Below are 11,494 nucleotides of genomic sequence, written 5' to 3'. Positions count from 1 at the left end.
AAATGAACTTTCCAAACGAAACGCCCCTTATTATGCTAATTTGTCCATAAGAAACCTGAAAATACTAGCCACACATTGCATTATTTTAAGTATGCATAAACTGATAAAACGTGAAAATTATGCAAGTCCATGGAAAAGCAAACGTGCATAAGGAGAACAGAAAAAAACATTTCAAAATACTACGGCGTGACGCAAGTTTGTCTGTCACTCACAGAATTTTAGAGAAGTCATAGTGATACAGTGAGTTTTTTATTTTCGTTGGAACTTAACATCAATTCTGTGAAGGAGCTTAGTTATCAATATATAAGACAAGTTAATAACGAACAAAAGTGAAAAAGTAGTTTGTATAATAAAGAAAGAATAAATATCTAATTAACATCGAAAGTGTAGTTTAATTGCCGTGGAACAGTCACAATTGGGCGTTCATGAGAGGTAAGGCAAATTAGATAAAGTGAAATCAGGAATACCTCTATTAGTATAAAAATTATAGATTACTCAAAATTTAGCAGGGAATTATCAAACCTTTTTTTTAGGATTCTACATTTTTTTAATAGTTTGCTTTAACCACTCACTAATACATATTTGTTAGAATCGCTTCGTGAGGCAGCTTAATTAAAAAAAAATCATTTAAGAACGACACTAAATCACTCTGATGGAGTAGAAGATCTATGCTGGATTTATGGTTGGAATAAACTAGAATAATTTAGTATAAAATGTTAATACTAATCTTTTTGTGTGCACAGAGTTTGAGGATAAAGCGGAAAAACAACAGTTGATTTAGGCGGTCATCTCAGGAAGAAAAAAAAATCTCATGAACGCTTTTTATTTAAAATTTCAAAGTTGTATTACACAGAATATAATTTCAAATATTAAAAGGACAAACATAAAATCTCGAAATTCATAAAGTGTGAAAGAATATGATACGGGAGGATGTTATTTCATAAGATAATATTTTTACATCTAAACTCCAGTAGTCAAACGGCGAAGGGACGCGACTTGCAAAATTTGTGCTGGATAGTCAAAACAGCAGAGACAAACCAGAAACGATCATTGGTCGTCTAAACAATTTACATACTCTTTTAGAAACTAAAACCGGTTTATGATATTAAAAGTGGAAAACTAGCTGAATAATAGAGAAATAAAAAATATCTAATATTACTTTTTTATCTACCCTCTGATATAAAATGATAAGCATTTTTTGTAACGTTTTTTGAAACTCAGTGGCTACCCTGTATGTAGAGTCTTCAAAATTCAAGGAGAACTGGCCTACCAGTCCGGAACTCTGGGGGGGGGGGGGGACGCCAATCAGAATTCAGGGAGAACCGACCAACCAGTTCGGAACTCGGGGGGGGGGGAACCCCCTAGTTCATTAACAAAAAAAACGAGTGTTCGTTTATTTTAATGTTTCGAGAATGAATGATTCATTTGTTTAAAAGAGTTCAAGGCTACATGCGAAGTCAAAGTAAATGTAACATCCTCAAACAACAATATTTAAATTACTAAACGCTAAGGCATACAAACCTGTCATTTAACATAAAAGACAGATTTATCTTTACGACACACGAGCTTCTCTATGTAGATGTTTAAGCACAACTTCAGGCGGAAGGTCATCTTTAGTCCTCGTCGTGAGACCGCTGCCTTGTTTGTTACGTCTAAAGTGGCTTTACGGAAAGCTTTCGCAGATGTGCATGTAACCTATTAGAAATCAGTTATTCATTTAATGAGTCAGAATCTATAAAATATTATTTAAAAACTGTAAGCATACTTATCAACCCAGAATATATTTTTCTCATTTTCTTCATGCATTTCTAACCACAATACTTTGTTATTTATGAAAAAAGTCCTAAACGTGCGAGTTACCAAACTTAATAATGTAAATCGCTAACGACTTTTTTTATTTTGCCCTTTTCAATGTGAATAATGCAAATAAAATTTTGTATTTGCCCACAGTAAAATAATTTATAGGAAAACCATTTCCAGGTGAGATAAGATTTAATTATACGAAGTAAAAAGCTGGTGACTTTCTTACTTTTTCAATCATCAGAAGATAAATCGAATTAAAGCATCTTTGTGTGTGGCCTGCGCCAGAAATACGAAGTGTTGGTGAAAGGCACTGAAATAAGGACCTTGGAAGCAGACCGCTTAATTAGAAAAGAATGATTCAATTAATGTGGGGTTTATGGACAAGATTCACAAAAGCAGCGAACTGTTCATTTTCTAAATCAATCCAAAGAAAAAGTTAATGCAAAACTGATGGATGAATTCATTATAATAATTCCCTCGTTATCTGAACAGACAGAAGCTATTATGTGTAGCTTTATTGATTTTTTTCTATTTTATTAAAAAGAGGAAATGCAACATATTACACGATGGTAGAATATGAAATGAAGTCAAATTTGGACTTCATTCAGACAAGAAGATGAACTCTTGTATATTTCATACAGCTTTAGATTTGTTAGGAATCACTATAAGTTAAGCGAGTCATATGCACGTTCTTACGTAAAAAAATACCTTCAACAGTGCTTAACGAGAGGCGCGTGGTCTTATGTCGCAAATAGAGTAAATTGAACATAAAATACAGTTCGAAACATGTTGGAACAACGGATTAAAAAATATATCTACAGACGTATTGAAAAAAAAGTAACTTTAAATAATTACAATACAGTAGCCAATAGGTATTAATATTAAGATAACTTGTGATAAACGAATCCATTATTAAACAAGAGTTCGAAGATGTACCTCGACCCACCTAAACAAAGTGATTGGTAAATACAATTGGTACATTGTTGCAATTGTAACAGGCAAACAGAAAAACTTCGTTTCATTGTTGAGAGTATCACTTGTTTGTATAGGTTGTCAATATGAAATGAATATGTGATAGAACTTGCACGGCATTGGTAGAATGACAATGTGAAGGGTACAGTGATAATACTGGTAAAAAGTGCTAATAATGCCGAATATTATACCAAAGAGCATATTAATATTAATAAATTTGAAAATACTAATAAAAAAATTGTTATAGTCTTGCAAATACCGTCTGTTTGTTTTAAAGCAAAATTTGAATTTAGTGAACCAAAGATCTCAGAATGATAATTTATTCGAAGGATTTTTGTAATGTTCTTTATTCTGTATAGGGCGGTACCATGAATGAGAATTGGTGATTTTATAAGTGAAGAAAATGAATGGAAAAAAAAAAAAAAACGAAGAGCCATATACAAAACTGGCCTCGTGCCCAGGTAATAGAAAAAGTAAATATTAAATGTAACAAATAAACCATTGAACTTGCATTAATTAAGGACACTTTTTTTAGTATTTTTTTAAAGAGACTTTTTCATATGAAAAGATTTAATGCAGTTAAAAAGAAGTTTATATTTCAAGAAATATAATATGTAGATGAGGTAATAAATAAAACCTTAAATGACGTTGGATTAATTTGGATATTTTGCATAGCTGAATTATTAAGGGAACATCTTGTTTCTAAAACGTATACGCTATTCGAATATAACGGTCCAAACAATACACAAAACTGTCTTATATATGCTATAAAAATAAATAAGGTTAGTCATAAGCATTAAAACGCTAGTGTCAAATAAAAAATTTTATTCTAAAATTGTCACGTGACTTTGCTAAGAAGCAATCTTTATAATTATTCATCCGTTGTTATCAAGTGGTTCAAATTCGGGTTTAACAAAAGATTTCTTCGGTGTCATTCCTCATGATACAAAACTGAGTGATTTGAGATATTTATTAAGAAACTCAATTGTGTATTATCAGGACTAATTCTTGTATAATAAAATTTAAAAATTGATGTCCTTGTTGACTGAAATGAAAGGGAAAAGACTGCAGAATAAAAAAAAAATCTCCAATTATACTTTAGACCGGCTAGCTATATTTCAACCGAATATAAATCAAGTACCATTAAATGAATATTAAGTACGCCATTAATCAAATTACAACTTTTCTCTTTTCAATTTGTAAACAATGCTATAAATAACTTCCCCGCACTAAACTTAAACCCAATTCATCTTATTAATTTATAAAACCATTTAAAGTAATTTAATTTTGGTCTCAATTTTTGTATTGTGCTTTATGTATGTTTTAAGAAAGCGAGATGTATTATTTGAAAGCTACTCGGGCCACTACACGCATTGATGGGTTATAAAAATAACTATTCAATTTACTACGTGCATTGGCGAAGTATCATCTCCCGGATGATGCTTTTAATTTCATCTCTTAAGCTGGGAACATAAATAACCAGCAATACTTGCACTAAATACAATTCCCTTAATATTTAATAAATATCCCGTTACGGTAAAATTTCTGAATTGTCTACCGTTCTCACAGCGGCAGAATCAATGTATATGGTCTCTTGGAGGAAATTAAGATTCAATCTCTAGAGAGGCTTGTGGCCCATAAACGTGGTTTACTGTCTTAAGAATTAAGTTCGCGTAGGTCTTAACTTTTATAGTGCAGATATATGAAGAATATGTGATGATTTGGGGAAATGGTTTAGAACAAGCAGAGGTACTAGAGAGGGAAGCCCGATATTACCAAGCATTTTCATTGCACATTTAGAAAGAGCAATGCACAAATTGAAGGAAGATGCAAAAGGAATATCTGTACACGGAATGAGAATTAACAATCTCTGAGATTTGCAGATGACATTGTTATTATTGAAGAAGACGAAAGAGAACTACAAAAAACACTGAAACTTTTAAATGAGGAAGGGAGAAGAATTGGTCTTGTTATGAACTTGGAAAAAATAAAGACAATGGTATTTGGGGAGAAGAACGCGAAACAAAAGATACAAGTGCATGGAATTGATATAGAAAATGTAGAACGAATCATATATTTGGTAAGTGAAATGACGTATGATTTGGACTAAAAAAGAAATAAAGATCAGGATTGCAAAGGGAAGAACAAATTTGAAGGCCATGGATAACATCTGGAAAAGTAAAGTGATCAGCCTGTAAACAAAACTAAAAGTACTGGAAATATGCATCTTTAGCGGTGTACTGTATGGATCTGAAACATTGGTAATAAATAAGGAATCAAGAAAAAGAATTTTGGCATTTGAAAAAAGCTGTTACAGGAAGATTCTAAGAATAGAATGGGTACAGAAAATCACCATCGGAAGATGCAATCAAAGAAGAATCTAATGCAAAATATTATAAAAGGAATGTTATGGAAATATTCTGACTGCAGCGCGGTCCCAGGTGATTGTTGTTTAGCTGGTTGATTCACAACACACTTTAGCTGAGTTTTCATTCTTGTCATATTACTTGCATAAAACTAATTAAAAAGCTGTTATCGCATGAATAACCGACGTGGGGTTAGTCACTCTACGAGTTTAGTTTGCAACACAGCATGCATTTCGATTTCACAATGCAGCTAACGGCCACATTGATTCCACCTGATGGGAATATTTATACATCGCCACTAAGAAATTCTTGACTTGTATTCACTTGTATATAGACAAGCAATTTTCAAATTTAATTTGGGAAGGTAAGAAAACTATTTTCACAAAGAATTGTGACACTGCAGAAAGACATTGCACTGGAGAAAGAAAGGTGGAAGAAGATAGTGAAAGGGGGTATCGGACACCAACGGGTAGTGAGCCCATGGTTCGTGATGATGATATATAGGAGGTATTTATAACGTCGAGTTCCAGTCATACGAACACAGTGTTCGTAGAAATTTTAAATCAATCATCTTCATTTAACAAGAATGTTCTATGAGACGAAGTTCATCTTCTATATTAAGTACTTCATCCTAAAGAGGTCAACTGAGACCAGTTGAGTAGCTGATTTCGAAAAGATGACAAAGTCTTACAAATTGAACGATGTTATAGATAAGATACTCCATTTTTACACGAGTAACAGATGATGAGAACGGTGTTACGTTCTTTCTAGGAAATGCACTTCATCTCATAGAAATGAAAACACTGTAATTTTCAATAACTACTTCATCTCTTAGAAATAACGTATTTTGTTACTCTCAAAAATACTTAACCCAATCTTAGAAATGAAGCGTTTCGTGTCCTCAAAATAAGTGTTTTGTTTTTTAGAAGAATTTCATCTCTTAGAAACAAAGTATTATAACTGAATTATAAGTGAATCCAGTTCCTGCATTGTTTATCAAAAGAATTTTAAGAATTTTTGAAGTCGTCAAATACTTTTATGAAATAAATCCAAATCCCGCAGAAAGAAAAATCTTCTGGTCAATGTAATTGCTGGATATTTCAATAAAATTATTATTTTCACATCGGATTTAGAAACGAGAAATGTTAGAATTCCTCTTTCCGATTTTAGCAACTCATGTCTCAAGAACGCTTAGGAAATAAATTTCTCATTTGCCTCTTTAAAGTTGCTAACGTCAAAAATCACCTTTTCAACACAACACGTATTTATCAGAATAAATCGTCGTCTAATAGCCACCCCGAGAATACATCGAACTGCATTACATGTCTGGAAACTTATATACATTCAGAAATATCCGCTTAGCAATCAAGGAAAATTAGTTTTAACAAGACTAATTTAGGTAATGTGACTGAGCAAGAGATCACTCAGTAAACTTCTAATTTGTAAGTAATTAAATTACAGTTATAAAATACAGAATATATATAAATGAGAACGTTATTTCTTTATAGCTACAATTTTTAAATAAATATATATATTTTTTATTTTTGTTAAAAATTATTCTGACACCTTTTTAGAAATCAAATTGTTTCGTCTGGATGGCAATGAAGTTTTAACTGAGGCTCGGCTATTGCTGTTACCCTCCTACCATGATCAGAGCTTATAGCTCTATTATTATATTGTAAGATTTTTTCCCAGTAACTGATGGTTCCGTGATTATATAAAAAAAAGGCATTTTCGCTTCATAACATACCCTAGGAAGGTTGTTATAAAAATTTTTTTTTTATAAAATTCTACAGGATATTTCTGTTTCTACACTCCTCGTTTTTCTCGAAGGAAAGTCTGTAAATGATGGCCTTAAGTTTAACAGGGTGGGGATTCGTTAATTTGTTGTCTATATTAAATCATGCAGTACAATGTTGGATCAGTGATGAGCAACCTGCCTTATTTGTTCTGCCAGCCATTTAACATGAATAACTAAACATTCAAGTAATATCATTAATAAATAATAACGAATATTAAATGAGATAAATGCTATTTACTTGAGCAGTCTGTCTATAGAACTACCGAAAAGGTAGGAAAGATCACGACACGTAAAAGGAAGGAGGGGATAGTCCCGAAACTCTTCTCAGTTATATTTACTTGCGTGCAGTCTTCAACGGGTCGTTAACGATTTTTTTTAACTAATGGCAGTAATGGAAACCAGAGGTTCATTGTGACGTCTCTGATGACTCAGGGATCGATTTGTAATGGGAGTGTAGAATCTTCATGCGTTCACTGATGATGCACAAAGTACATGCATGCCGCACAAGGTTCGCTAGTTATCTGCGGTGTACTTGAGAGGAAGAAGCAAGGTAGCGTGTCTTGGGGGGTAGGGGACATATTCTTGGGACTTCCTTCGTTCTCGATACCTCGTTGGTTAATTACGATCTCCCGCTAATCTTCGTCTGACAATTTGTTCGCCGGTTTGTGATCTTAATTTAAATATTTTGAATTGTTTAGCGCCTCTCAAGTGGAATCCACTTTTTCCTTCTTTCGCATTGACTTGACTTGATATTTTTTCTTGCGTTTTTAATTCCTTGTCTTAATGAGGTTCAGTGCAACCAGCTCAAACGATTTTTGAATGTTTTGGCATGTGTAAAATACATCATTAACATCCCATAGATGAGAGATGAGATTCTGTGAGTGTTCGTGGGTAAGGAGACGATACATCCACTATATAAGGCATTTATCATGATGTCACAGATTGAGTTATCTAGATATCGTTATTTTCTTAGACATTTTGAAGGAGTTTGAAAACTCATACGGGAGGCAATACTAACCATTATTCACACAATGCCTACCACACTTCTTGAACTCATTCACCAATGCCACAACCGCCTCTAGCAATCTATTCAACCACCCCTCCAAGCAAACATTTTCATTTTACAATCTAGTCATTTTACACTCTCATTAATTTCCCAAGTTTTCTCAGTTTCTGCCATGTATTGAAAAAAAGTCTTTCATAACAATCCTATAAAACCCTTGTAAAAATTAACATGTTTCAATCATATCACCTCTTTTCTGCCTATTGACTAGCTACTGCAACCTACAGACTTTCAATTTGTCCTCATAGAGCGCATTTCATAGATCTTAGAGCAACCGACCTGTCGGATATCCTTTTCAACTTGAAAGCGAGTTAAGAAAGTCTATTACAGAAGTGGAATTTTTTCAGCCAGAAATTATGATTTTTCAAAATTAAGAGAGAACTAGCACAATTAACAGACAGTTATCTGATAATAATTGAAGAATTATGGCAACCCAGGGTGATGTGATTTTTAGCAGAGTACCGAAAAGAAAGCTGCTGTTTGTGAGTAACTCATGCGCAACTAACATTTGAATTAGAATAACAATATCAATTATAAATGATCAGAAACTGTTATCATTCATGATATTTGCATATTAGATTCTCCGACGAGGTAATAGTTGAATTTGTAAGGCTCACTTTCATAATAAAATCAACCTTGAAAACATGTGCTATAATTTTCAACTGCTTAACATATCAAATTATAAGACAGAAGCAAGTTGTTACATTCGTAATCTCTCAAGTAGTAATGTCCCTTCGTCTATGGCGAATAACCTCTCCAATCTCAAAACAGCCTGTAGGTTCCGGGACTGACTAGCACAAATATTTGGTAAAGATAAAGATTTAATTAGATGGTAGTTGATTTCTTGTATGACACCACCTATCCTATGAAAAACCATTAGTTATTTCATAGGTCTAAGGAGCAAGGGAGGCTGTGAGTCTAGTGTATTATCTGTAAACAGCAGTAAATATCGTGTGTGATTCTCGCAGATTAGTCTGTTTTGTGGCATGAAAAACCCGAATTTTCTATAGGGAAAACCTATTTCCGCATGCTGACAAGATGTGACTTCAGGTGAATGATATGAAGGTAAAATTGAACTTCCATTTCAAATGGGTGCGACTGATATCAAAATACAATTTCAGTACATAGCATCTACTCCCGGACATAAAATAAAATGCCAAAAACTGGTACAGTAAATGCTAATAATACTTCAGTTATAAAACTGTACGAAGAGAGAAAATTTCAACCGACACCAGACTAATAAAAAGCACGGTTATCGACTTTCAACCAGCAGACTGTGGTTTGATTTTCACCTTGGATGTGGATGTTCGTGATTGTCTTCATGCGAGACGAATCTTATTGTCCAGTGTGAGACCACCGCCCTATGAAGAGGCGCAGAGTGGCTTGAAAAAGGTTTTTTGTTTGGTCTCTGAACAAGGTTTTGCAAATAATGTTAAAAAGAAAAGATATAAACTTAATAAAAAAAAAAAATTCTTAGTCAACTATTGTGAGTGACAAGTAAAAATTTGCAAAGCCGTTCAAAAATAAGATTTCTAGGGATCATCTCCTCGAATGGGTATGCGATGGAATGGAGAAAATAATATATTTAAATTATCCCTCCTAAATGTTTTGATTCGCAATGGTAGATAGGTTCGATCTTTCAGTACATCAGAGAAGAAAACAGATGCATCTTCCGTGGGCGAAGAAAAGAATTAAAATCAACTTTATTATGAGAAAGAGAGCAAAAGCGACATTACAAAAGTTATTAAGTACTTCAGCGTATTTGGGTCATGCTAATAAAGGAATTAATCAGTGAAAATACGCGACATAAACGTAAAGCAGTAGTGAAATCATTACATTAAGAGCTTGAATATACTTTGTTTTCGATTTGGGGGAAATTCAGTCAAAGTAACAGAATGTATTTAATCAATTCGATATTACGAATTATTGACGATGACTTAATTATACCTTCAATTAATAATTCCTGCACGTACCAGAACAACTCCTTAATAGCCTGATCCCATGATCCCAGTGTGCCACAACCGTTTTACTCAAGCTTATTTAAGTGAATGCAAGTCTTCCAAGTATTTATAAGTAAAACTGGACGTAGCAACAGTAAAGAAGTCAATTGTAATATCTCCCTATGCATGTTAATAGCTGTAAAACAGATTATCTGGATTTAATTTTTTCTAAAATTCTTAAGATATAAAGTATGGGAAGTAAGGTTTTATATGATCCCAATATTGTACAGCATTTTATATAGAGAAACTTAATGTAATGATGCCATTAATGTATTAACAAACGTTTTAAGGTTCTGTCAAAATTGGTAAAAGGTCGTTTTTAATAAATTCTGGTTAAAATGTTTTGTTTTTAGCAAAGATTTTGTTGATAAGATCAGACTTTTAATTAAAGATTTTAGTTCACAAAGATGTATGCTCTTAAAAATAAAGTTCTATTGAAAAGGTTTTCTTGAAATATTATCCGAATGAAATATTTATTCTCTATCTATTCCATCGGAAGTAGAGCTGAATGATTATTATGAGAAAATAAGGAACTCATAGTCAGGTTTAATCATGCAAAATACTTCAGCTAAGAAAAAACAAAAGAAAAGCTCACTATACTATGCATCTATTCTAAAATTACGATAAATAGTTCTGAAAGAAGTTTTGTTGTATCAATAACTTTAAGAGCTATAACAGAGCTTTTTTCTACTAGTTTCTACTCCCTCGATTAATACGCTCTTTAAAACAGGAGCATTAATCGAATATAACAACCTATGGGGAAAAGTGTAATTTGTTCTTCAAATTTCTTTCTTGACCCTTAATTGTTTTTTTCTAGGTCTCAGTACCTAGTTAAAGAAAACCATGAAACTGAAAGACAATGAAACATATTCAGAATGAGGCAATCGGGCCATACAACTGACGGTATGGTCCGATTGCCTCTTCTACACTTCTGCAAATTTTACTGCTCCTCTCTTCATCAGGGTCAGCCTCTAAGCACTGTTGCTTAAAAACTTCGACTGTACGAAAAATATTTTCAAATTGTGTCTGTGAAATCTCTTTGGGCTTGTCAGTGATTAAATTTTCTTCATATTCTTCAGGATCTTCCCGCTGTGCATCTAAATTTAGCAGGTCGGAATCACTCAGTTTCTCAGAATGAGGTTTAAATTTAATTAAGTTAGATTCATTTGAAAAGTCTATAATCATTTGTACAATGTAGAAGAATGTACTTCCAAACTGCTCACATATTGCTAGCAGTAATATCATTCTACTTTACAACCAGGTCGAGATTTCTCTGATTTGGCCAGAAAAGTCTTGGAAAAGCATCGCTTCCAAAAGAAAGCGGGAATTAAATTTGTTGGTCACAATAGCCCTCTTCTTCCACAATTTTCTTCAAAATCTCTGGATAATTTGCGCCCCCTTATCTGCACTTGCAGCTTCGCCTGTGATTAGAACATTATGTAGGTTTTCGCTTTTTGAAACGCTCAAACCACCCAGCACTAGCGTGGAA

Source organism: Typopeltis vanoorti, chromosome 18, assembly GCF_054136105.1.
Source record: "Typopeltis vanoorti isolate ZY-2024b chromosome 18, IOZ_Tvanoo_1.0, whole genome shotgun sequence".
NCBI classification, from domain to species: domain Eukaryota; kingdom Metazoa; phylum Arthropoda; class Arachnida; order Uropygi; family Thelyphonidae; genus Typopeltis; species Typopeltis vanoorti.
Note: the sequence above shows the minus strand (reverse complement) of the source record.